Source organism: Malus domestica, chromosome 16 (genome assembly GCF_042453785.1).
Source record: "Malus domestica chromosome 16, GDT2T_hap1".
NCBI classification, from domain to species: domain Eukaryota; kingdom Viridiplantae; phylum Streptophyta; class Magnoliopsida; order Rosales; family Rosaceae; genus Malus; species Malus domestica.
In genome coordinates this window covers 3,705,158-3,733,156 of record NC_091676.1, presented here as the reverse complement: position 1 = coordinate 3,733,156, position 27,999 = coordinate 3,705,158, and the positions used below count along the sequence as shown (strand labels likewise).

Below are 27,999 nucleotides of genomic sequence, written 5' to 3'. Positions count from 1 at the left end.
AAAAACTGGGTTTATAAACGAGACCGCGATCATGAGTGGCTTTCAAATAGCGAAGAATGCGTTTGACGGCAACCCAATGTGTAGTGGTGGGCGAATGCATATACTGGCAGACTTGATTCACAGCGAAAGCAATGTCCGGACGTGTGAATAAGAGATATTGGAGAGCCCCAACAATACTTCGAAAGGTTGTTCCATCCGCCAAGGGCTCGCCCTCATACAAACTAAGCTTGCGGCCAGGGAGGGCTGGAGTAGACAAGGGTTTGGCGTCAGCCATCTGAGTTCGTTTGAGGAGGTCCAGGATATATTTTGACTGTGTTAAGTACATGGCCGTTGGCGTTCTCGTAATTTCCATTCCCAAAAAATAATGCAAGGGACCAAGGTCCTTCATGGAGAATTTTCGACCCAATTGATGAATCAAGGTGGAGATGTGAGCTGGATTATTACCGGTGACGAGGATGTCATCAACGTAAATGAGCAAGTAAATGACATTAGTTCCATTGCAGAAAATGAACAGCGAAGAATCTGCCATGGAGGCTTGAAAGCCGAGCTCCTCCAGATGGTGAGAGAAGCACTGAAACCAGGCACGTGGAGCCTGTTTTAAGCCGTATAAGGACCGGCGAAGACGGCATACATGTGACGGAAACTGCGGATCGACAAAACCAGAAGGTTGGCGCATGTAGACTTCTTCATTTAAAGAGCCATGAAGGAACGCATTTTTGACGTCAAGTTGGCGAATTGGCCAGTTAAAATGAAGAGCCACGGAGAGAATGATCCTGATGGTAGCATGAGTGACGACGGGACTAAACGTCTCACTGTAATCAAGCCCTTCTTGTTGATGGAAACCATTGGCAACAAGACGTGCTTTAAATCTTTCAATGGAACCGTCAGATTTCCGTTTAATACGGTAGACCCATTTATTTGGTAGGACATTCATGGAGGGATGAGAAGGAACTAGGGACCACGTTCCTGTGCTTTGTAGAGCATTGAACTCTTCTGCCATTGCCATACGCCATTCGGGAGACTTATTTGCCTGTGTAAAACAAGAGGGCTCAACAAGTTCATTAGTCACATCAGAAACAAGAGCATACTTGGGGTTTGGCTTCTGAATGCCATCCTTTGAGCGTGTAACCATGGAGTGAACAGGTTGAATTTGTCTCTGAGAGGAAGGTGAGACAGGAGCAACACCCATTGCAGTCGTAGGGGATGGAATGGAAGAAGGGGCAGGGAGGTGCGGATTTGGTGGGAAATTAGAGGAAATAGGGTTAGGTTGGGGGGATGGTATAGTGGGATGCATGTGATGGTGCGGATGTGGTGGTAAAGGGCAGGGAATAGGACTAGGGTTAGGTGGGTGAGATAATATGGGGAATAAGTTGGACGGATGTGGGTTTGGTGGTACAGTTGGGAAAATGGGGTTCCTAGAGGGATAATGGAAAGAAGAGGGGTCAATGTTCAGTACCATAGACGATTGGGAGGATGAGGACGTTGTAGAAATGGATTCTTTGTATGGAAAATTGGTTTCATCAAATAGGACATGGCGTGACAAAAAAATGCGACCTGTGGACGTATCTAAACACCTATAACCTTGTTGATTTAATGAATAACCTAAGAAAATGCAACGTTTGGAGCGAAATTGCAGCTTGTTAGTATTATAAGGACGAAGAAATGGAAAACATGCACACCCAAAAACTTTAAGAAAATCATATTGAGGAGATTTTTGAAACAGTTTTTGAAAGGGAGACTCATCATGGAGAACTTTAGTGGGTAAACGATTGATCAAATAGTTTGCTGTATGGAAAGCATCATCCCAAAAAGAAGTTGGTAAGGAGGAATGAGCAAGAAGAGTGAGACCAGTTTCAACGATATGACGGTGTTTACGTTCGGAAATTCCATTTTGTTCAGGATGATGTGGACATGTAAAACGATGTAGAATGCCATGTTGAGTCAAAAAAATTTTGAATTTGTTGTTTACGTACTCCCCTCCTCCATCAGTTTGAAAGGATTTAATTGTAGTGTGGAACATGTTTTCAACCAATTTCTTAAAGGACACAAAAGTGAGAAAAACATCAGATTTTAATTTTAAGGGATATAGCCAAGAGTAGCGAGAAAAATCATCAATAAACACGACATAATATTTAAAACCATTGATAGAAAAAGAAGGTGAAGTCCATACATCGGAATGAACCAATTGTAAAGGAGATGAAGACCTAGAGACAGACAATGGAAAAGGTAACTTGTGACTCTTGCCCATGGGACATGAGTGACATAACTCACTAGTTACAACGCCCTTAATAGGCAATTTGTTCCTAGAAACCAAATTTTGCAAAATATGAGAAGATGGATGACCTAACCTAGAGTGCCAAATTGAATTGGACACTCTAGTTCCTAAAAATGCAGACACGCCTTTAATGGAAGATGAAACACCAGAAAAAGGGTAGAATCCATTCCTACTCGGGCCTTGTAAAAGCATCCTCCCCGTGTGGAGTTCCTGAACACAGTATGAGTTGGGATATAAGGTTAGAGAACAGTTATTATCGGTAGTAAAACGATGGATAGAAATAATATTGGTTGATGCATTAGGGCATAGTAGTGTATTAGGTAATGTGAAAGTAGAGGTAGGTGTACGAATGGAAGTGTTGCCTATGTGTGAAATTTGCAAACCTGTGCCACCAACAACTCCATTGACTTGGTCCATGCCAGTATAAGGATGAGGATGCGCAACAGTAGCTAGATTATTGGTGATGTGAGCATTGGCCCCGGAGTCAAACAGCCATTCCTGTATGGCAGGTGCTGTTGCAGAAGCAGGAGGAGCACGAGCAGCAAAGGCTTGAAGACGTGGTGCAGGGACACGTCCCTCATAAGACATATTTAGGCGGTTGAAGCAGTCAATCGCAGAATGACCATAACGATTACATATTTGGCATTGAATCCGGCTTGTAGTAAAAGTACCTTGGGAAGGAGAGGTGCCAAGAATCCCATCATGTGGGCGGGAGTGGGATACTTGGTGAGAGTTGGACCCTTGGTGATAGTAGGAACCTTGGTGAGAGGGTGAGGAGCTGTAGTGGCGATTGGTAGAGCCGCGACCAGTATTGAAGTTACTACGACCACGGAAGCCAGTAGAGGATCCTCGTCCTCGAGAAGATGCAGGTGCGCGGTTGCCATTGCGAGCGGCGGCAAGGACAGTGAGCCCACTGTCAGTACCAAACGCGGAATGTATTTGCTGTCGTCTTTCAGCGCCAAGGAGGAGGGCTTCCAAAGCACTGTAGGTAATAGCCTCATCACGGGCTTGAGCGGAAGCAACGGTACTTTCATAGGCCGGACCAACGTTGTTGAGGATGATGGCAACGATGTCGGAGTCGGAAACGGGAGCACCAGAGAGAGAGAGGGTATCTGCGAGACAATTAATTTTATCCAAAAATTCAGAAATGGAAGAATCACCTCGGTGAGTATTCATCAACTCACTACGAAGCTGGAGAAGGCGACCGGTGGACTGAGAAGCATAACGATCACGTAGTGTTGTCCAGGCAGAGTGGGAGCTGGTTTTCCCAATTAAAGCAGCAAGCACGGTAGGATGGACGGAGGAGTTGATCCATGACATAACAGTTGCATCCTGTTGTATCCAAGTGTCGAAATCAGGGTTGACTTTGTCAGTGATGTTTCCATCCTCATCTGTCAGCAATGCTGGGGGACACTTACTAGTTCCATCAACAAAGGAAACCAGATTTCGACTGCGGAGGAGAGGTAGCATTTGGGCTTGCCAGAGAGGGTAGTTGGTACGATCAAGTTTGATCGTGAGAAAATTGGAGACATTAGGAAAGGGAATGGGAGAGGAAGATTGAGAAGCCATGGGAGAACGGGGAAAAAAAATTATTGTCGCTAGACTTTAGCTCTTTGATACCATGAAAGAGTTTAAGCTAGGGTTCGAAAACTGTGAACTGCATAAACTCATCAAGGAGTATGGTTTGGCTTTCTTACAATCTGCATCATTGCAGTATGGTTTTTATACAGTTTTACATACACCCGCATGCCATAAACAATAGTACACGCATGCAATAAATAATGTGAGATCATGCAATATTCTTCTGCCCATCTTCGACAGGACTTCATGGGTTTCATTTAGAATAGTCCTTTCACCATGTCAGCAGCACATGGATTATATGTCAGCAGCACATGGCTTATACTCAGGTAGTTTGAACTGAATATTTGGTTTATCAAAAACATCCCCACAGCGTGACGCAACAAGAAAAACATGGAGAAGGCTGCGTTTAAGACGAGTATGATTAGTCGGGTCGTCTTCTTGGTCATTTGTGAGTTCTTTTCTCCCAATTAGTCAAACTCTCTTCCCATAATATATGATTATCGTCCAAGTCGATTGTTTGTAAATTTAAATACATATGAAGGCCGTCTCCAGTGGATTTAATTATTTAAAATCTGCAGGCGTGGCTGCAGGAGCAGAAGCAGCTAAGGCTGTTCAACGATGCAATTCGAACGCCGACTGCAAGACGTATCCATGCGCCTCAGACTTTGTTCTTTGTGTTAATCACGTCTGCACATGCGAAGTCGCAAATGCTATTCACGACGTCGCCGCCGACTGCCGGAGTCTCACCGACTGTAGAGATACTGCAGAAGACTGTCCAAAGGGAAGGGCTACGTGTCATAACGGGAAATGCTTGTGCTTTCTCCCTGAGTTCTCTCAGTCTGGCCTGCAAATTCAAAACGATCAATGTTCCGTTTTGACCGACTGCAAAGGGGTTAAATGTGCTTTGGGAACTATCAAATGTGTCGATGGGGAATGCAAATGTGTGGATGGTTAATGTATATCTTAGCTATACACTAGAAAATAAGCCCGCGCGTTGCGGCGGCAATCACTGTTTTAGGCATAACTGCATGAATAAGACACATTTAACCTGAATAAATTCAACACAATCATCAATGAACAGAGGGACACATGAGTGAATGAGGTCGATAAGATAAGCAGTTTGGCTTTTACATGCATTCAACTGAACATTGCACAATTAGCAGCTTGACTTTGAGAGGGGGGAAGGAACAATCATGTGGAATTTACAGTTTATACGGTGAGACTCGCATAATCTACTCGATCATTGTCGTTCCTATACATTCTTGATAAATTATATGAAAATTCTGGGGAAAAGAAATTACATGCATACATGAAATAAAATTGTATCACAATAGAATTATATTATGAACAAAATAAGAATAGATTGTGTTTACCTAGTGTTTTTCTGCTAGGAAATAAGTCTGGTTTTGCATTAGTTGGAAAGGACCTTTTTTCTGGCAATTTTATAGGATGTCATCAATTTTTTGCGCGTTTGTCTCTATGAAATGTACATTAGATAAGAGTTTGATTAAACATATGAAAAAAATATTGTTTAGTATGGTGTAAACACAAAATTACACGTGTGATGTTGGGATAGCAAAAGCTTTACAAATGAGATTGCAATTGAAGGTTAAACCCCTCAATCATCATATGCATTCACAGAATGTAAACTGATGGCTATGGTTAAGCAGTGATGATGATACTTTTGGTCTAGCATAGTTAGCAATATGTGTAGTACATGCATTACCCTAATTGTATCTTAATTATTAATCATTATAAGACTAAAATCTCCCCTCAAGCTTGTAAAGAAGCTTGAGTTTAAATTCATTTTCCTACTTTGAACAAAACTTTACCCAGATACCTCAAATAATTGGAATCATACAAAAACCAAGCATCCTAGTAGCTAGCTAGTACATGAAATCGTGGTTTCACTGATTATATTAAAAATATTAAGAAATTTTTTAGATACGAAAAAACACAAATAAAGTTTGAAAAATCACTTACTGAATGCCCAAGACAGAGATCCTTATTTCCAGCAACCTTTCCAATCCTGGCTAGCCATCTTTCATGTGGATGACGTCTGCTACACAGAAGAAACAAAACAAAGAGATTTTAGAGATTTTTATTTGGTATATATATTATTTCTCATTGATATTTTATCTAAATTATTATATAAAATTATGAATAGCTAATAAGACCTTGTAATTCTTCTGTACATTGAAGCCCCTCTTGAGAATCCACTGCTTTTCCTGTAGAGACCACATTATGTTAGTAATCGATTAGCATTTAAATGCTGTTGTATATATAAATCTACCGAATGCATGATTAGTTGCATGAACTAAAACAACATGGTTTGACAGTTAAAATGGTCAGCCAAATTATATGTGAAAAAATGCTTACCCAAGTAAACTGAAGATTCATCATTTGATTGTAATTCCCCAGCTAATCAAAGAAAACCAAAAATTAAAACATAAAATCAGCATATATTATGGAAAATAGTCGGAACAAAAGCAGAATTTTACTGGAAAATAGAAATTTGCCTCTTTAGAATATCTTTAGACGAAGAACGTGCAACAAACCTACTTACTTTTAATTTCAAACACACTGTGAGATTTAAAAGATATCGAATAGAAGATATTATTAAGATGGAAAACGTATTCCAGAATGCATGGGGAAACTGTAAATGTAACAAAAACTGTGATGGTGGAATGGAGTAAATAAGTGAAAGTGCAACAAAAGGGTTTAACTGATGACCAGTCATTTATACTTGAGAATGTTCTGAATTGTCAGCTGGATAAAGCTGTTAAAATGTGTTTTGGAATCAGTCATCTCACAGCATGTTTATCTACGCTATTATTTTTTTAACTTCCTTTTATTCAGAATTATGTTTCAGTGTACTTTTGATGGCGTGAAGATTTCTGACAGCACACAAACTTCAAACATGGAGATTTACTTCATTTTAAAAAACTGCTAAATACATTGGGAACTGTTAAAAGCATGAACTACAAATCTGTAGAGAAAAAAGGCTTCCAGATTGGCTTCCTAACATGGTATTAAAAGGGATTTATAAGTGTGCATTGTTAAATCACCCAACACCATGTGTTAACCAAGTAATTTATAGCTAAAGAGCAAGATATGCCACACAAAACCTGTATTTAGATGCCAATCACTAAAAGCTAATAAAAATTCCTAATCTAACCATCCCTATACTAACAGTTTGGAGAAGGATCAGAACTTCTTGTCCAAATTTGTGTTCATTTTATTTCAATTGTCCATCAAAGCTTAAGAAGAATGATTAAATAAAGACAATGGCATGCCAAAGAAAAAATACCCGCCTTTTAAACTTCAGTAATGCATAGTCTTGTTGTGGTTTTTGTTTTTTCTAAATACCAGACTAAGAGAATGGTCAACACCAACATCCTGTGTGTTCAGATAATCGCGAAGTCTAAAATATAAGCTCACAAATATAATCCTAACACAATCAGATCATTGCCAACAAAAAATATCCATTATTAAAAACATAAGTGCATTGAGAAGGTGTAAAAAAGAGTAATGACCATAAAACTAACGATTTCATTCGTCAGTCACATAGAGACAAATTGGTTTGTGGGCTTCACATTGAGGGATAAAGGGACTTATCAAAATAGATCCCACTAACCTCCCTATTTAAAAACATAACATGATTTAGGTGATTAAAACTCATTTGAACGTGAAAACAATTAACTAATTAACCACTTGCACCCTGCTCACAGTGAAAAGCAATTTCAAATCAACAACCATATGAATCCAGATTCATTAAGATGGATGATTGGCTGATAAGAATCCAGGGCACAAATGAAACCTTGCTAAACTTGGCATTTGGTAATTCAAACAACTAAATGAAAGAACAAAATTATGTCCAATAATTCCCAAACAACTACTTTTGCCATAATTTTCTTCTTTCATTCAATTGTTTCAATGACCAAATGGCTAGTTTGCCACGGTTTCATCTGTACCCCAGATTCTTGTAAAACATGAAATTTAAAGAAACATGAAGCTTTAAAGTAACAGAAGCATAAATGAAGTAAAATGGCAATTGGGTTAACAAATCTTGGAATTAAACTAAATCACAAAATGAAAAGCACCTCCCAATAAATTGACATTTTATATTTTTGGCTGGCAAAAAAATATGTATCTTTGATGGAATATGCAAATAAAAATGCAAATTGACAAAAACATTGAAATTGAAATGCACAGAGGCAAAGCAAATTAGAAAACCTTAAACCAAATGACAGCCTAGAAATGGAAGCAAATGTGAACTGTTTTTAATCATTTAGGTTCAAATGATTGGCTGGAGAAGGGGCCATTCTTTGAATTTACATGATAAAAAACAGAACATAATTTAGGTGTTCAAATAACCGAAACTTAGAAAAATAAATTACAAAACAAATTGAGAAAAACAATTAAATTGAAATGCACAGAACAAAACAAATTGAGAAAAACACTTAAATTTCTTTATGCACAGAAGCAAAGCCAAGCAAAAAAGCTTAAACCAAATCACAGCCTGGAAATGTCAGGGCTTCAAAGCATAGACATACTCTAAACCAAATCTAATCAAACGAAATTAAAGCTAATTAAAAGATGACTACATTCAAACATTTCACGAACGAAAGGGCGGGGGAAGGCAGATTATAGCACCGCGAATGAACATACGAAGCAAGAGGCAACAAAGGTTAATCTCACATGTTAAAAAATTCTAAAATCACACTGTCTGAAACGGAAAGCATGGGGAAACAACGTATCGAAATTCAGGACATACCAAAGCCTTGATCAAAAGGTAAGTCTCAAAACATCAATTTTCAAATCGTCCCCTACAGTTGACCAAAGATAAACGCACAAATTTCCAAACAAAGCAAAGAAATCAAAATTTTGTGATCAAAACTAACTAACGAATCATATCGAGACATCTTTGCTTGGTGTGCGGCAATGCTCGAACCCACTATGGGTTTTAAATTATTCTATCCAGTTACAGTGATGGGGTTTCACTGCCAGTTGACGACAAACAGAAAAACCAAATTAAATAAAAAGGTTCATCCAAGAATAGAAAATGTGAAAAAAATAAGGGGAAAAAAGGAGAACCCCAAACTCTATACCTAAAACAGAGCCACAGTGAAAAGAACAGCACAGGAGCAACCAAAAATGTTTAATCATCTTCAATGACAGGCCAACTTTAATTTTTCATTCCCCCAATTAAACCGCTAAACTCACAGAACCTGGGTTTTAAACCAACCTAAGCACATAATGAAACCATTATGCAAAAACAGCAAGCAATGCAAACCATTAAGCGTATATGCAATTTATATATGCAATACCTACTTGCACATTATTATGAATGTCCATTGCGTGGTTTAGTTCAAATCCTCTAGCCTTATACACAACCCATAAGAGCCATTCGGAAACCAAACCCCACCATTTGCAATTTAGCTCACAAACCCAATTGAATCAAAACAAATTCAATCAGGAAACTGAAAGTTCAAAACAGCCTTAATTAACTGAGTATACCAAGAATCAAATTAAACACATTCTTAAAGTTTAGCATCCCAATAATCAAATAAGGAAAAACAACAATGTGTGGACTGTGTGTGTGAGTGCATGTGCTGCATAAGTCTGTAAGTGTATATTGTATTGCTGAGGAAAAACAACAAAATTTTCCAATTGATAAAAAAAGGCATAAGCGTGTGAGTATATATTGTATGTGTTCTGTGTGTATAAGTACATGACAGTGTTTGTGTGACATTGCATGTGCGTGTACTGTGTATGTATATAAAATGTGTGTGTAAGTGTAGGTAAGTGTGTGTACTGTGTGGATAAGTGTATGTGATGTGTGTGTGTATATTGTATGCGTAAGCAGTCTGTGTGTGCAATGTGCATATCAAAAACGGTAAGTGTATTCAGTGTGTATAAGAAGTTACAGTAGGGTAAGGCATATACCAAAATCCTGACATCGTCCTCTCTCTCTCTCTCTCTCTCTCTCTCTCTCTCTCTCTCTCTCTCTCTCTCTCTCTCTCAAACAGTTCCACTCGGTTTCTAACTCACTGAAATGCAAAGGAAAGCTGAATCTACATGCAGTAGCTAAAGGTTCATCCATATTCATTTTTTACACCTTAATTCACACAACCTGAGTTTCAAACCAACCTAAGCACAGATTCAAACCATTATGCAAAAACAGCAACCAATGCAAACCATTAAGCACGTATTCAAACCTGAGTTTCAAACCAAATTATAGTGTTACCTAACAATAAACATAAAATTACATATTCAAATTGATTCGACAGTTTTTAAAGGTTGAAAAACTGAACCAACAGACATTTGTTTGAATATCAAACTCATTGTGGCCACCAACACAACAACTACACATTGATGCTACTTCCAGTACATGCACACAAAGGTAGGGAAAGTCATAACTGGATCAAACATAAAAGACACATTTAAAGAAGATGCTCAAGAAAACATTTTATCGATGAAGATTCGAGAAGGAAAATGGTCAAGAACGAAACTATGAGGAGTATCAAATACCTCACAGGGACACAAAACTACTTGAATGTACTCCAACGAATGTAAATCCAGCATTCTCTACAAACTATCTTCATCCTACATCATCATCTACCCTTAAGCACAACCACTAAAATTGTAAAAGACCTGAAAACCATGATCTACACCACAAATAATACTACTAATCCATAAACCAATCAATCATGAAGCATATTCTTTTATCTTTTCCTAATTTGATTGTATATTGTATTTATTTGCAATGCTCCAAAACAATGAAATGCACATGATTTCCCTTTTCCTCCTAATCTGCAAAAACAAATCAGTAGCCAATCCCAATTTAAATTAAAAGAAAGGGAAAGGAAAAAAAAAAAGACAACTTGAATTCAAAAGATTCTACATGATGTACCACACCACCATTTAGATTCACCATTTCTGACTTTCACCATTTAACGTATTTAGAAAGGTTATAAGGGTGATTTGCTATCTAAGACTCACTTGAGAGTTGGGAGCAAAGTTATAAGTCGCAAGCTCTTGAAATGCAATAATGAATTTGGATAATATTGGACATGGAAGAAAATATCATATGCACAGCAAGCTACAACAACAATTAAAAAAAGAGATCTTAAGCAAAAATCATGAATCCAACTCAAAAATGAAATCTTGCAAATAACATCTCAAACCATAACCCAAATCAAATGCACCAAATCTCACATCAAAAAATAAATTATACAAATTGACATATTGGTAGAAACCCAACAGAGATTTTAGCGAGAGGGAGAGAGGGGGAGAGAGAGAGAGAGAGCGAGTACCAAAGGTAGTGAGATGTGGTTGTAACTGGAAAGCAAAAATAAATTATATAAATTGACTCTAACATTTCTTGACTCTAACAAATTGATACATAATAACAGTTGTTTGGGATATAGATATGGGTGTACCTGGAAAGATTAAAATTCACCATGCATGCCGTATTTGTGGAGGACTTGCTCTAGTTCTCCCATCGTGATATACCTGATAATCAGAATGCATTTTGGCAACATTGTTATAAATAAGATGTTGATGATGATGAGTTATAACCTTACTCCGTGTTATGTACTTGGAATTTAAGAGCATTATGTAAAAGATAAAAAATAAAATAAATAAAATAAAAAAGCACATATCTATCATGATCTCTGCATACCCACTGCTGTCTTTATCGAAGTGTTGGAAGGTAGTGTAGAGATGTTCTCTATCCATCCAGTTCAAGTGCATTGTTGCTGCGATTAGAACTAATGAAAAGACACCAGCATCAGCATCAGCCTAATGAAAAGACATTCATTAGAACTAATGTACGTAAGCACCAAAGAAATACAGAGAGAGAGAAGGAACCTGCTCGTAATGGCAGAGAAGGGTTGAGTAGTGTTTCCTCTTGTCTGCAACAATCTACACACACACACACACACACACACACATATAATTAAGTACATATGATTGTAAAAATTGAAAAATTAATAATTCATATTTAATTTAGTGAAATGAATAACTACAGATAAAATAGATAGCCCAACCTTCTCAAAGCCACCCCTCCTTGTTGCCTCCACATGTAAATGCTCCCCTCTTGAATTCACAAATTTAAACAGCAATTTATATGGAATCAAAGACCCATACTTTATAATTACACTAAAAGTTTAACACCTTTAAATATTCTATACAAAAATAAATAATAAATCTCAGAAATGCATATCAGTCCAAGGTCTCAAGTTCTCAGAGTGGGGAATTAGTGATTAGAACAGTTAATGATCTACTCCTTTTTGGGTATGAACTAATTAGCACAGTAGCCATAAAAATACCAAACAAAAGCTCAATAATTTATGCAATTTGGCCAAAATTTATACAATTTCTAGCAAAACCCAAGACTCAATAATACAAAAGGAACCCAATAAATGATTGAAGCAATATTATACATAACTTATGCAAGTCCAAAGAAACCCATTTGATCAAACTTACTGAATATGGAAAAAAAATTACAATCGAAGTATGGATTAATAATTACCTCAACAGCTAACGGAGCCAAAGCCAAACCCTAAAAATTCGAAGGGCAGAGACAATCACAGAGGCAGGAAAAGACCTTATTCTTTCCCACTGCTGCTGCTGCCACCTTCTCTCTCTAAAAACCAATTGGAAATTGTTTAGAGAGAGACAGAGAGGGTGATGATGATTGGACGAAAAAAGTATGAAAAACTAAAATACATGCAAGTTTGAATTCGAGTCCCAAATTGAAAACAAAAAGGAGGAGTGTAAGGGTGGTTTACCGAGGTCGGAAGCGGTGAGTCTCGTAAGAGAAGCCGATGAGCAGTGGCAGGAGCCACTGCACAGTGAAACGCCTTCGCCTGTGTGTCCTGAGCAGAACGGAGTGAGTGGTGATGTTTTGCCAGAAAATGGAGGCGTTGGTGCGCCTGTGTGTCCTTGATTATATATCAGAATAAACAAAGTCAGAGGAAAATTGATGATTATTGAGCCAGTATTGAATAATGGGTATAAGATTGAAACTTTTGAATGCTCAGCTTGTTTCCAGAAGAAAATAAGCATCCCAAAAAACGAAACAAATCAACTTAACATAAAAGCTTGTCTTACCCGCCTCAAATCAGCCGGAGAACTCATTCTAGAATTTCTATATACCTTCCAATTTTTCCGTAACCTTTACCATCTCAGAATTTCTGAATAGGACATGGATTCTACAACATTAGATAAAACTATCTATACTACACATGTGCAGATCAATTCCAGATAAATTAAGATAAAATCAAGGTATGGAATATATCAATTTAGGGTTGGAAAATAACCTTCAAATTTCAGTGGAGAAAGAGTGAGCGAGAGTTTAAGAGGTGTACCTATAGTGAGTGGGCGAGCGATGCTGCGACTGTGAGAGGCTGAGAAGAACACGGAGATGGGATCAAAGAAGATCAAGGATCTGCAGCAATGTCGCCGAGATCCCCACTCTTCCCTTTCCTTCTCTCTCTGTCGCTCTGTCTTTGTCTCCCTCTCTCCCTCTCCTTTTCCTATCTCTATCTCTATCTCTATCTTTATCTCTATCTCCATCAGCATGGCCTCCCAACTGCAAAACCCTCCAGCGAGCGATCCTTACTCCTCCATCTCGCACTCTCCCTTTCGCGCTGTCTCCCTCTCCCTCTCCCTCTCCCTAGAATCGTACACCCCCTGTGGCTCTGTCTGCCTGCAAGCCGCATGCCTTCCTCTCACCAAATCCCTATCTCTCTCCCTCCCTGTCTCTCTTCTCTCTCTGCTCGCTCGCTCTCTCTCTCTCTCGCGACGGCATGGTGTCACCGAGTCCCACTGCAGCTCAGCAAGAAAGGAAATGAAAGTCTCTAACCCACCCAACCCGTTCGAAACCCTACAGACTAAAATGACCATCGCACCCTGCCTTTCCACGATCATCAACACGCGGCAAGAAGATAAGTGGCAAAGAGAGCCAGTGGCAGCCTCGTAAATAAAATGAAATTCGTGACCAAATACTATTCATTTGTACAGTGCAATTGAAAAGCCTTCTTTAGACTAAAGTAATTATATATTTACAAGTACTTTTGTCCATCTATGTAGCTAAAGGCTAAAATAGCTAGCCGTGCAACTTCAAAATTTAAGCCTCTATAGTGGATTGACAAAAGTTGCAATCTTTCTTTAAGAAATAATAATTGAAATGCTGTAATAATTATAATATGGTTTATTGATCCATATTTTAGTTAAACTGTGGAAGGCGTAAATAAAGTTGAGGTTCCACTATAAAACTAATTGATAATATGAGGAGTAATCCAACCTCTTATAAGCCCTTGTAAGGTTTCTCCTTTCACCAATGTGGGACTCTTATACCTCACATTCTCACACGCCCCCTCATGTGTGGCGAATGTTCAAGCCTAACACGTGGACAACACGAACGGGGTGGCATGGAGCATGTGTAAACCATTGGGCTTCACATGTAGGTCAACATGCTCTGATATCATAAAGAAAGTTGAGATTCCACCATAAAACCAATTGGCAACACCCTAATATGGAAAGTAGCTCAACCTCTTATAAGCCATTGCAAAGTTTCTCATTTCACTAATATGAGACTCTTTTAAGCGATGATTTATAAAATTTGAATTTGGATGCAAGAGAGTGCGTCACAATTTTAATTAGGCAATGGACCTTTAGTTTTCTAAATTATTTTGATATTTTTTATAAATAAAAAAGAAATATAAAGCCTGCAGCCCCCTTTTGGGGGTCACGACTTCACCAAAAAGTAATGGGACAAAAATGCCCTCTAAACTAAAAAGTTCCAAAGAAACTCAAAATAATGTAGGGATATTTTCATCATATAAACAATATTTTTTTAATACTTAATTTTTTTGTACAACGTTTTTTTTTTTTATAATTAATACCTTACTATGGGCTAATAATAAAGTGATTCAATCAGTTGTTTATTAAATATTATTTTCTCTATTTTTAAACACGTTCAAAACATCTGAAGAGGCGCGTAGTACCGATTATAAAAAAATGATTTTTTGCACGTGCATAATAATGTGATTCAATTAGTTGTCAAATGATTATTTTTTGTTTTTGTTTTAACAAATGATATTATCTACACTAAGGAGGAGAGGGTGAGCTTATCCTTATAATAGGCTAACAATAATGTGATTCAATCAATTGTTTATTTTTTTTAAACACGTTCAAAATATCTTAAAAGGCATGTCACATCCCGGCCCGAGCCCCTACCATATCCTGGGCTCAACTCCACCATAGCACGATATTGTCCGTTTTGGGCCTCGACCACGCCCTCACGGTTTTGTTTCTGGGAACTCATGCAAGCAGAACTTCCCAGTGGGCCACCCATCATGGGAATACTCTCGCGCGAACTCACTTAACTTTGGAGTTCTGATGGAACCCGAAGCCAATGACCTCCCAAAAAGCCTCGTGCTAGGTAGATATAAGAATATACATATGTTGACCCTAAAATCTACCAAGCCTACGTGGCGTGCAGGCCGAGTAACTAATAAGCTAACTACGTCATTCGATTGTATGCGGGGCGTGCAAACTCATCAGCCGAGCTCAGCCGAGGAGTAAAATTTGTTCATGTTGTGTTGGGTGCGCTGCTGACTTCTTGATCTTGCGACTGCGACCAAGGAAGGAAACGTCTCGGCCTTCAGGTTCTAGAGCCTGAAGACAATGCTACTAGTTTTGTGAAGTTCAATATCAAATTTGGCTTTCAATGTGCCAAATGTAGTAACTTGTAACACCTTATTTCGCCGAGAAGGCTAATGAGATGACCTCTGCCAATAAGGATTCAAAAATCCTTCTCGACCGAGACTTGGATAGATAACCAGTCGGCATCGACGCAGTGTTTATCTAAACTGAAGGTGCTCCGTGGTCGGCTGATTCTACGGCAACAGTGTTGTTTATCCAAACTGAAGATGTTCGCTGATTGCCTTCACAGTGTTGTTTATCCAAACTGAAGATGTGTTGGCAAAAAATAGAATAAAAATCTCAAGATGTTTGAGAGGTTTCGTGTAGAGCGAAGGTTTGCGCAGGGCAATTTGTGTGTTGGGTTGGAGGTCCCTTTTACGTTGCACAACGCCTTGTATTTATAGGGTTGATATTTGCTTGACACAGCTAGATAATTGTGGAGTCCAACTGCAACTCTAACTTGCAGAATGAAATATGATCCGTGTGACTGACTTTTCAAATAAAAACTCATCTAGGTTTATCCGATCATGACCAAAAACCTAGCCTATCTATGCTTCTTATCATAACTCCATCACCATCAAATCCTAGGCTTATCACATCACCACATCATCACCAAAAACCTAGCTTTCCTAGGCTCTCATCATCTTTTACCAAAACTGCCACATGCATCTTGAACTTCAAATTCATTTTTGATTATCACCATATTTTAAATAGATAATATCTCATCATGCATGCTTCATTATCTGATACCGTGCCGGATTTAGAGTAATATTAGGTTCAAATAATTTAATATATTACTAAGAGATAATATCATGATTAAAATTACAATATTATTTTTTAATAATAATACAAAATTATTTCAACCACTTTATCATTCAACGGCCTTATTTCAACATATAAGGCTTACATGATCCTCACCTCTGGGCGATGTGGGATGTTACACGGTGTGTACCGCCAGTGATAAAAAAAGGTATTTCGCACACGCACAATAATGTGATTCAATCATTTGTTTATTAAATATTATTTTCTTTATTTTTAAACACTTAAAAGGCGTGTAGTGTCGATTAAAAAAGGTCTTTCATACACGCATAATAATGTGATTCAATTAGTTGAGTTTTGGAATTTTATTGTTTGATTGTTTCTTTAGATGGCTGTGTATCATAATAATCACAGCGAACCAATAATGTTGAGTTTTTATTTTTTTGCAGTTGGTGATGATTTTGTGAAAAATACAAACTCACTTAGCATAGTGAAAAATGTAGATATAAAATTATGGAGCTATTTGGGTTCTCTAAAATTTTATTAGTAATTCTAAATACAATTACATGAGTTGGTTTAAATAGAAAACAATCATAACCCAAAAGGAAAACAAAAATAAAAATATATAAAAATATCAAATTTTCCCTAATACTCTAATAACCCGATTTTGCTTGCAATATAATAAAAATTCGTCTAGTAGATTTCATCATTTCCTTTCAGCTTTTTTTCATGTTTCCCTGTTAGATTCATCATTTCTTTGTTGAGGATACTAAACATGAAAACTAAGGATTGTCATCCCCAAGCCTTCAATTTTCCTAATATCCAGTTTACTTTTCTTATCGGTAACTCTGGGGTTGGAAATGACTTATATCACTTGATACTTTTTAGAAAAATTAGATTTTCTCACCACTAAAAGCCTAAACTAGCTACTAGAAATGCCAACAGTCCTATAGTATAAATTAAAACAAAAGCCTTGAAATCGATCATCACATCATCCGAAAATTCACAGCATAATTTGAATGAAATGGAGAAAGATGTAGGCAGCCATATTTGATGGTCGTTTTCTTGGTCACTGCTTCTTGTGAGTTTTCTTAACCACTGATAGTCTAGTGAATGGAGTATTTTGTGTTGCCTTTTTATTTTGCAGGTAAAAATCTCTCTTCCGGCTGCATTAAGCTCCCACAAGTACAACTGATAGATTTCCCACGTCAGGTACTTCGCCGTTGCGTATCCCTTTTCTTCAATTTTGATATCTGTAATTATTGTGTGGATTTTACTGGGATTTTGAAATTATCAAGTTTTAATCTTGTAATGCACCAGATAGCCCCTTGCTGCTTGGAAACATGGTAGCAGGGAAATTTCGAGCAAAGGGTTCGGTGCAAGATTCAACCTTTGGCATCGGTTGTGCAGTGAATCCGAGTGATTTCTCTTGCGTAACTCTGATTTGCCAGAAAATACAAGTACCAGATCTGAAGAAAATGGCAAAGCAAAATGATGAAATCAGATTTATTTTAATCTGAATTTGATGTGGAATTTCAAATCATGCCTTCAAAGTTCTCTGATTGCTTTGCCATATCTTTTAAAGTTTGAGATTTTATCTGAATTTATGGTTTAATTCTTGTGTTTTTACTGTTGCATTTGATATTATATGTATATGGATTTTATGAAGCAAAATGAGGAGATTTATATTGCTGAATTTGATGTGGAACAACCTCATACCATATTGGTCTTCAAAGTTCTCTGATTGCTCATGTTGCTATGTTATGTGGAGTTTTCGATGAATTTACTAGTGTTACTTGCGATCCTGTTTTCTGGAGCCCAACAATTCCCTATAAACGTGATCCTTCTGATTGAATTGGTTGTTTTTGAGATATGGACATTTAATAAATATGTAAACGCGGTTACAAAGGATTTCTTTACTCCTTGTATGAATTAGTTGAAACTGTTTAATCTTGGCTTATTTCTACTGATGAGATGAGTAGCTAGGAAGAAAAGAAGACGGCGATCATAGCTGTCTTAGACGTAGCCTTTGGCATTTTTTATATATAATTATTTTGTGACACCTGGGATTATATGTGTAGTAATGAAGTGTTGAACCCTAGCTTTGAACAATATTTATACTATGGTAGTGTTGACATGTCTGGTAATAAAAGTGCTTAAGAAATCTGGAAGTATCAAGTGACATTATTAATTTCCAACTTTAGAGTTGACGATAAGGAAATTAACCTGATATTTTGCAGACTTTGGGAATGAAATCCTGATTTTTTCGTGGTTGATATTGTCAACAAAGAAATGTTAAATCTAACATGGAAAAGAATTTGAAGTGTTGGAGTAATAGATTTCGACTTTAAACACAAACATATTGTGTCCAAAAATCCATTCAGGCAAACACAATGAGATTTCACAGCTACTTGACCCAAAGAACCATCACATGACTCGCATCCCAAAAATCTACTTGTATGACTCGTACAGTTTGGATTTTAGGTTTATGTTGTTTTTAATTTTGAGATTATTTGACTCTATTTACGTGTGGTTTTGATTATGTTTGAATTTTTCTTGTAAAAACTGACATTTATAAAATTAGAGCCTAAAATTTAGGCATATATAGAGCAAAACCTCTATGTAGTAATAATGTTGCGACTATTAGTATTATTACTATGAAGACGTGATTACTTGATAGATGTGTTGTTACAAAAATAAAATTTGACTTAGTTACTAATTATACTACGTTAACAGCGGAGTATGTCAATTTTCAAAATGTAGAGATTGGAAAAAAAACACCCTTGTCTCAAGTAGCTAGTCCATGTACATGTGGTTAGAAAAGACATTTTAAAAATATTATGAAGCGTACCAAATAAGTGGTTCACATTGTATTTACATACTCTCAAATTTCATTTCTTCTTTTCCATATTTTCCTTACCAAACAAGGAAATTAAATATCAGATATCAATCTTAAATTTTGATTTTGTTTCCTAAATATGATGTTTTATTTCCACATCAGGAAACACACTATAAAATCCTATGGAATCAATTACATGGTTTACTAGATATATTCAGATTTCTTTGGCTTTTTGATATAATGTGTGAAACTATCAGAAATGTGTATGGGAGCCCATATAAATATAGATTACGGACTCACTTTACTGAAATAAAAACATCTTTACTGAAAGAAAAACATCCCCACAGCGTGACGCAACAAGAAAAACATGGAGAAGGCTGCGTTTAAGACGAGTATGATTAGTCGGGTCGTCTTCTTGGTCATTTGTGAGTTTTTTCTCCCAATTAGTCAAACTCTCTTCCCATAATATATGATTGTCGTCGAAGTCGACTGTTTGTAATTTTAAATACATAAAGGCCGTCTCCAATGGATTTAATTATTTAACATCTGCAGGCGTGGCTGCAGGAGCAGAAGCAGCTAATGCTGTTCAACGATGCAATTCGAACGCCGACTGCAAGACGTATCCATGCCCCTCAAACTTTGTTCTTTGTGTTAATCACGTCTACACATGCGAACTCGGAAATACCATTCACGACGTCGCCGCCGACTGCCGGAGTCTCACCGACTGTAGAGATACTGCAGAAGACTGTCCAAAGGGAAGGGCTACGTGTCATAACGGGAAATGTTTGTGCTTTCTCCCTGAGTTCTCTCAGTCTGGCCCGCAAATTCGAAACGATCAATGTTCCGTTTTGACCGACTGCGAAGGAGTTAAATGTCCTTCGGGAACTATCAAATGTGTCAATGGGGAATGCAAATGTGTGGATGATTAATGTATATCTTACCTATACATTATATATTTACAAGTACTTTTGTCCATCTATATAGCTAAAGGCTAAAATAACCGGCCGTGCAACTTCAAAATTTAAGCCTGTACGGTGGATTGACAAAAGTTGCAATCTTTCTTTAAGAAATAATAATTGAATTGCTGTAATAATTATAATATGGTTTATTGATCCATATTTTAGTTAAACTGTCGAAGACATGAAGAAAGTTAAAGTTTCATCATAAATTAATAATATGAGGAGTAGCTCAACCTCTTATAAGTCATTGCAAGGTTTATCCTTTCACCAATGTGGGGCTCTTATACCTCACATTCTCACACGCCCCCTCAGGTGTGGCTAATTAATTTCCAAGCCTAACACATAGACAATAGGAACGGAGTGGCGTGGAGCACGTGTAAACCGTTGGGCTTCACATGTGGGCCAACATGCTCTGATATCATGAAGAAAGTTGAGGTTCCACAGTAAAACCAATTGACAATATGGGAAATAGTCTAACATTTTATAAACTCTTGCAAGGTTTATTTTTTCACCAAAATGAGACTCTTTTAAGGCAATGGTTTATAAAATTTGAATTTGAATGCAAGAGAGCGAGTCACAATTTTAGGCAAAAATAGACCTTTAGTTGTCTAAATTATTTTGATTTTTTTTAAATAAAAAGAAATATAAAGCCAGCAGCCCCTTTTTGGGATCATGGCTTCACCAAAAAGAATTGGGACAAAACCCCCATACAAAAAAGTTCAAAAGAAGTCTAAAATAATGCAGGGGTATTTTTGTCATATAAACAATATTTTTTTAATAATTAAATTTTTTGTACAGTGTTTTTATAATTTTTTTTTTAATTAATACCTCACATTTTTAAACACGATCAAAACTTCTTAAGAGGCACGTAATGCCGATTATAAAAAAAGTCATTCGCATGTGTATAATAATGTGATTCAATTAGTTGTCAAATGATTGTTTTTTGTTTTTTTTAACAAAGATATTATCTACATTAAGGGGGGCTAGCCATAATATGATTCAATTAATTGTTTATTAAATATTATTTTCTTTATTTTTAAACACGTTCAAAATATCTTAAGAGGCGTGTACCGCCAGTGATAAAAAAGGTTGTTCACACTCGCACAATTATGTGATTCAATCATTTGTTTATTAAATATTATTTTCTCTATTTTTAAACACTTAACATGCGCGTAGTGCCGGTTATAAAAAAGGCTTTCGCATGCTCATAATAATGTGATTCAATTAGTTGTCAAATGATTTTTTTTTAACAAATGATATTATCTACACTAAGGGGAGGGGGTGGGCTTAGCCTCACAATGAGCTAGCGATAATGTAATTCAATCAATTGTTTATTAAATATTATTTTCTCTATTTTTAATGTAAATTCAATAAAATGTAGATGAACATTGAAGGACCGATTTTATTTTGTGGATTCAATTGATTGGTTTATGAAGGATTTCTTTTAGCATAGTCTAATATTATTCATTTAGTCCACATATTTGACTTTCTTTTTGTAATAAAAAATATTGAAGCAATTCATGCATATAAATACATTTAAAATGTATAAGTCGCACGTAGCACGCCATGATTCAAAAAATATCTTTTACATGCGCGTGAACGCGTGCATGAAGGCTAGTAAAAAGAAACAGAACCATTGTAAAAGTCAAAGGTGAGGGGCATAACCTAATTAAAATAGCCAATTCATATGTGGCAAGCTTCATGTGCCTTTTGAACATAGCTACCATGCTACTTCTCAATTTTGGTGAGTTTTGGAATTTTATTGTTTGATTGTTTTGATTTTTGATGTTTCTTTAGATGGCTGTGTATCATAATAATCACAGTGAACCAATAATGTTGAGTGTTTTTTTTTTTTTTTTTTTTTTTTTTTTTTTTTTTTTTTGCAGTTGGTGATGATTTTGTGAAAAATACAAACTCAGTTAGCATAGTGAAAAGTGTAGATATAAAATTCTGGAGCTATTTGGGTTCTCTAAAATTGTATTAGTAATTCTGAATACAATTACATAAGTTGGCTTAAATAGAAAACAATCATAACCCAAAGGGAAAACAAAAACAAAAATATATAAAAATATCAAATTTTCCCTAATACTCTGATAACCCGATTTTGCTTGCAATATATAAAACTTCGTCTTGTAGATTTCATCATTTCCTTTCAGTTTTTTTTTTTTTTTTTTTTTTTTTTTTTTCTCATGTTTCCCTGTTAGATTCATCATTTCTTTGTTGAGGATACTAAACATGTATTGACCCAAAAAAAAAAAGATACTAAACATGAAAACTAAGGATTGTCATTCCCCAAGCCTTCAATTTTCCTAATATCCAGTTTAATTTTCTTATCGGTAACTCTGGGGTTGGAAATGACTTATATCACTTGATACTTTCTAGAAAATTTCACCACTAAAAGCCTATACTAGCTACTAGAAATGCCAACAGTCCTACAGTATAAATTAAAACAAAAGCCTTGAAATTTATCATCACATCATCCCAAAATTCACAGCATAATTTGAATGAAATGGAGAAAGATGTAGGCAGCTATATATGATGGTCGTTTTCTTGGCCACTGCATCTTGTAAGTTTTCTTAACCACTGATAGTCTAGTGAATGGAGTATTTTGTGTTGCCTTTTTATTTTGCAGGTAACCATTATTCTCATAATCCGGCGTTGCTCTGGAAACAAATAATGTTCGTCACATGAGACAATGTTACAAACAAACTGACTGCAAGAAGGTGCATGCTCCATGTCAACATTAACGGGAAAGCTCGACTGTGTTTTTGGTCAATGCATGTGCGTTGATTCGCCTTGATCAAGTCATACGTTCATCTTCACTAATAAAGGTCTTAGCTACATTTTCTCTGCTTGCTATTTAAAATAAGGGTCTAAGCTAGCTAGGTGTAATTCAATATGAATGTTGTATTAGCAAGTATGTTCCAGGTGTTATACACTCGGTTCGCTTGTTTAACCGGTATATTATTGGTTGAAGGTGATTAGAATACTCATAACGTAATAAAATTTTCCAACTATCAACTATGAATGACAATGTGTAGAAAAACTATGGATGACAGAATCTAAAGAGAAACAGTTCGAACGAGTTTTTTTTTCAAGTGAATTACGATATTCAATAAAATAGAATACATTATGGATCTTAGGAAAAAAAATAAGGTTCTGTAAAGATGGAAAATGGTTACGCCTTGATTGATGTAAGCTACGTTGGCACCAAATCAATGTGTGGCCGTACGGTTAAAAAATTGATCAAAGAAGGAAATATATATTTCCCGAACAAAGCTTTTCTATTTCACATCTTCTTGGATATGAAGGATGTTTGAGGTTCCATTATAAAATTAGTTGGGAATATGAATAGTAATTCAACTTACTTATAAGTTTATACAAGACATCTTCTCCTATCAATATAAGATTCATTCTCAACACTATATTAGATTACGCTATGATTTATGCCAAACCTTTGAGTGTGATATTTGACTTACATTCAAGAATTTTGTCTTCTTCTATATATTCAGTTATTTTTCATGTTGGATTCAAGATTCCTTTTTTTATGGATTCAAAGCATGAATTATTAATTCTTTCGTTTCCAAATTCAGAACTTTTTTCTACACATTCAGTTTTTTTCATCTTATTGGTAGCAAGGAAACTTTGAACTTTTTCATTACCAAATTCAAATTTTTTCTATATATTCAGTTCTTTTCTAGAGGTCGCACTTGGTGCGATGGCAAGTGCCTTCGCCCATGAGCGGTAGGTCTCGGGTTCGAGATTTGGGAGCAGCCTCTCCATAAATGGAGGTAAGGCTAGCCGACATTCACCTCTCCCAGACCCTGCGTAAAGCGGGAGCCTTGTGCACTGGGTACGACCTTTATTCAGTTCTTTTCTATGTTGGATTCAAGATTTCATTTTTATATATGGATTATAAGCAAGGAAATTGTGAATTGTGAATTCTTAATTATTTCATTTCCAAATTTGGTCTCTCTTTTCTAATGTTGGATTCAAGGCTTCTTTTTTCTGGATTTGGAGCAAGAAAATTGTGAATTCGTAATTCTTTCATTCCAATTCATATATTTTCTATATATTCATTCAGATATCTTCCATCTTGGATTCAAGATTTCTTTTTTATTGATTTTGAGTAAGGAAATCGTGAATCGTGAATTCTTAATTCTTTCATTCCCAAATTCAGATTTTTTTTTCTATCTATTCAGTTATTTTCCATGAATTCAAGACTTTTTTTTATGGATCGGAGTAAGGAAATTGTGAAAGCTCAATTCTCAAGATCTTTCATTCTCATATTCAGATATTTTTCTATATATTTAGTTTAATTTTGGGAAATCAGTTACACGACTAGTTATTTCTCGATTTCTCTAACGATCAACTTTCTTAAAAAAAAAAACTTCCACAAATATACCAACGCCTATAATATAAATATAGCCCAAGGGTCTCACCACCTACGTATACTGCAAAACAAGCCTTGAAATTGATCACTACATCTATCAAAGGTTGACACAATAAACAAAAACATGGAGAAGGTTACCTCTAAGGCAGCTATCATCTTCGCATTCTTCGTTATTGCATCTTGTGAGTTTTTTTTAAGTAGTTTTAGTTTATCTTCGAATACAATATTATAATATTATCACACAATTTGTATGAAAGAATGTCTAATGCAACATTGTCCATTTAGCGTGTCGAAATAGTATTTTATTTACATAATTAAAAGTCTCTAAATGGAGTGTGGTTTTTTATTTGCAGGTGTACCATTGTTCTCAAAAGCCGAAGCAGTTCCAAATATTGATCAGGACGATGGGCAAATTGGTACATGTTCCAATCAGACTGACTGCGATAAGATTAATTATCAATGTCCATGGGGAAAGCTCCTCTGTGCTGATGGTGAATGCAGATGCCCTCGCCGCCAGCTAAATCAAATTAACAAATGTTCCAACCAGACCGACTGTGACAAGATTAATTATTTATGTCCATCGGGAAAGCTTTCCTGTGTTGATGGGCAATGCAAATGCGTTGGTTATCTGCTGCCAAATGAAATTGGTAAATGTTCTAAACAGAAGGACTGCGACAAGATTAATTATTTATGTACATCAGGAAAGCTTCAATGTGTTGATGGGCAATGCAAATGCGTTAACTTGCCCTGATCGAGCCATGCAGTATCTTAGCTCTCTCCTAGTTGCACACATAAGCGAGCTTGGGTGCAACTTAAATGTTCAATTAGCAGAATAAGTATGTATTAATCTTCTTTCTACAGAAAGATAGAAAGAATGTTGAAAAAAAAAATTTAGTTATCTCTTTCTTATGAATGGTTTACATATAGCCTTCTTCATGTTTTAAGAGTAACTGAAATATGTTTTAAAAATATGGTTTTGTCCATCAATCTCTTAAGAATAATTTAAACAGCATTAGTCCCAATATAATCGAACAAGATTACATAAGCTTGACAGTTTTTTATATTAGGCGTATACCGAAAAACAGTGCCCAAGGTTGCATAAGTTGGTTGGCAATCATCACAATTACTTGTAGCAAAAAAGTAAAAATAAAATAAAATCATCACGTTTTAGCTCTTGCATGATATTTGCTTCGCCAAAATTTTATCAAGTCATTGTTATAGTTATTCAGTATTCATTTTCACTTGAAAATGAGATGTTTTATGTTCGAATCCCATAGATAGCGAGTTCGATACATTCTCCTTCCTTTCCCACTCCTTATATAAATATCATTGTAAAATATTGTTCTATAAGAAAATAAAAATAGATAAAATTAACTTTTTATACTAAGGAATCGCTCATTATGTATAGATTTTCAAAATAATAGATTTATTCTAAGATTTCCTTAGCAATGATACGAAACAAGAAAATTAAGGATCATCATTCCCAAATTACACTATATAGAGTTTAGGAACCAAATTACCCAAATTACATTGTAAGAACTACTAGAAATGTAGCCCAGAGAGATCACTCAATACTACCTTGAAATTGATCATCACATGACATCCATCCAAAAGTCGACATACAATTATCTAACCCGACTATGATCAACCGGCCGGATTATCATCTTCTTCGTAATTCTTGGGAATGTGTGTGATCCTACACGAAAGAACTTGTCCCATTGAGTGTTCTTGGATCTATTTTGTAACCAAGAGAAGAGAAGTGAATGTATGGTTTCGATGTCTTCTTCTAAGTGAGTAAATCTAACTAACTATTGAAAGCATGCATATTTACTAATGCAGAATATGTCTTTTGGTGTATTAATGTTCACATCTTGTTTTAGGGTTTGATTGTTTTCGATCCTTATTAATTCCAACAAGTTGTACTAGTACACTAGTTGTATATTACAGAAATAAAGGTCTTTAATTAAATAGAGATTTTTTTTTTTTATTTATATCGCAGACGCAGGTGTAATATTATTCTCAAGGTTACCAGGAGCAGAAGCCAGGCAATTGGATAAGATGTTCTATCACCAATGACTGCAATACGTTTCCACGCGATTCAAAACGTAACAAGTGGTTTGACAAGCATTGCATATACCTCGCAAATAGCTTACTAGATTCCACCGAACTATCCTACATTTTTAATGAACATTTTAATTAATATTTTTCTCCATGCCAAAAAAAAAAATGGACAATGTTAAAGGAAAGATATCTACTATAATGGACATATGTACAAAGTCAGACCCTTAAATTCTCTATATATTTCTATGTGATAGTAATAAAGAGCGGATGATAGCAACCAAAGGAAATCGTTCACAAGGCTAGCCGGTTAAATGGATAAGTTGTGTAACAAACAATCCTTGTTCCTTTCGTCAAGTGGCATGTTGATATCTGTTGTTAAGAATCCATTTAAATTATAACAAATTTATGATGTGGCATAAGATTATTGGGTAATTAGGATGTAGATGTGCATGGTGGCTTCCTAACAGTCACTAAATATACGTACTTTAAAGATATGTATCCAAAAAGCACCCTAATGTTTTGGAAAGTAATTAATTAACCTACCATTTTTAGCTCTAACCTCTATCTATAAATACAACCCCATAGGGCTCACTTAGTATAAAGCAAATTAACCTTCAAATTCTCCGTGGGTGTCACAGAAATCATAAAAATATGGAGAAGGCTGCATCTAACATAGCTACTTGGGTCCTCTTTTTGGTCATTGCAACTTGTGAGTTTTCTCACTATTTATGTGTTTCAATATTAATTAGTGTTTGTAATACACTAGCTAGTAGTAGTACTGATAATTCATTGTTTGCAGTGTAGCATTGCCAAATTTGGCAGGAGCAGTAGCCCAAGAACAATGTTCTACCGACAGTGAATGCAATCAAACCGAATGCACTACTGGTCCAGTTTTTTGCATTGAAAACAAATGCACATGTTCAGAGCTTGTGGATGCGCCGACGCCGGTGCCTGAAATTGCCGAACCACCTCAAATTAGTCGTAGGGCTTGTTCTACTGTTCGCAACTGCGGAACAGTATTTTGTACTAGGGAATGTCTCAAATGTTTTAAACACCGATGCGTATGTAAGGGTCATCCATGCCATTAACTTTGATCTCCTCTATGCAAATCAATCAAGTATTGTGAGCAGCAATAAATAATAAATAATATTTCTTTAATCTAAAATAGTTTTTTCGATCATCTCTGAAAAATTGTGTACTATCTTCTTTGCTATTATTTGTATGAAAATATAATAAAGGATCTGAGAGAACTCGGAGAGAAGAAAATGCTAAAATCTTGATAACTTTGAAAAAATGGACTAGATTGTGTACTAGCTTAAAACTAATCTGAAGATTAGCAGCTAAGCATGCTTAGCTGAGCTATTGAAAACCAATTCATATCAACCTATAAGTAAACAATTTTCTTTATTGTTAA

The 27,999-nt window shown here is 36.0% G+C and overlaps 2 long non-coding RNA genes and 2 other non-coding genes across 4 annotated transcripts; 3 read left to right on the top strand and 1 right to left on the bottom strand.

Annotated features, from left to right (window-relative positions):
* Positions 1-5,260: 5,260 nt before the first annotated feature.
* On the bottom strand, positions 5,261-11,713 carry LOC103408678 (uncharacterized). The gene is made up of 6 exons (XR_011577397.1): positions 11,544-11,713; positions 11,302-11,374; positions 6,236-6,277; positions 6,034-6,084; positions 5,840-5,915; positions 5,261-5,333 (listed from the first exon to the last, which is right to left on the bottom strand). It is a non-coding gene; the product is annotated as an uncharacterized lncRNA (long non-coding RNA).
* Positions 11,714-17,818: 6,105 nt separating this feature from the next.
* LOC114822386 (small nucleolar RNA R160) lies at positions 17,819-17,900 on the top strand. The gene has a single exon (XR_003770463.2). It is a non-coding gene; the product is annotated as a small nucleolar RNA R160 (small nucleolar RNA).
* A 100-nt stretch (positions 17,901-18,000) lies between these two features.
* On the top strand, positions 18,001-18,082 carry LOC114822383 (small nucleolar RNA R160). The gene has a single exon (XR_003770459.1). It is a non-coding gene; the product is annotated as a small nucleolar RNA R160 (small nucleolar RNA).
* Positions 18,083-24,590: 6,508 nt separating this feature from the next.
* LOC139192640 (uncharacterized) lies at positions 24,591-25,433 on the top strand. Its single transcript, XR_011576872.1, has 2 exons — positions 24,591-24,706; positions 24,878-25,433. It is a non-coding gene; the product is annotated as an uncharacterized lncRNA (long non-coding RNA).
* The last annotated feature ends 2,566 nt before the right edge of the window (positions 25,434-27,999 follow it).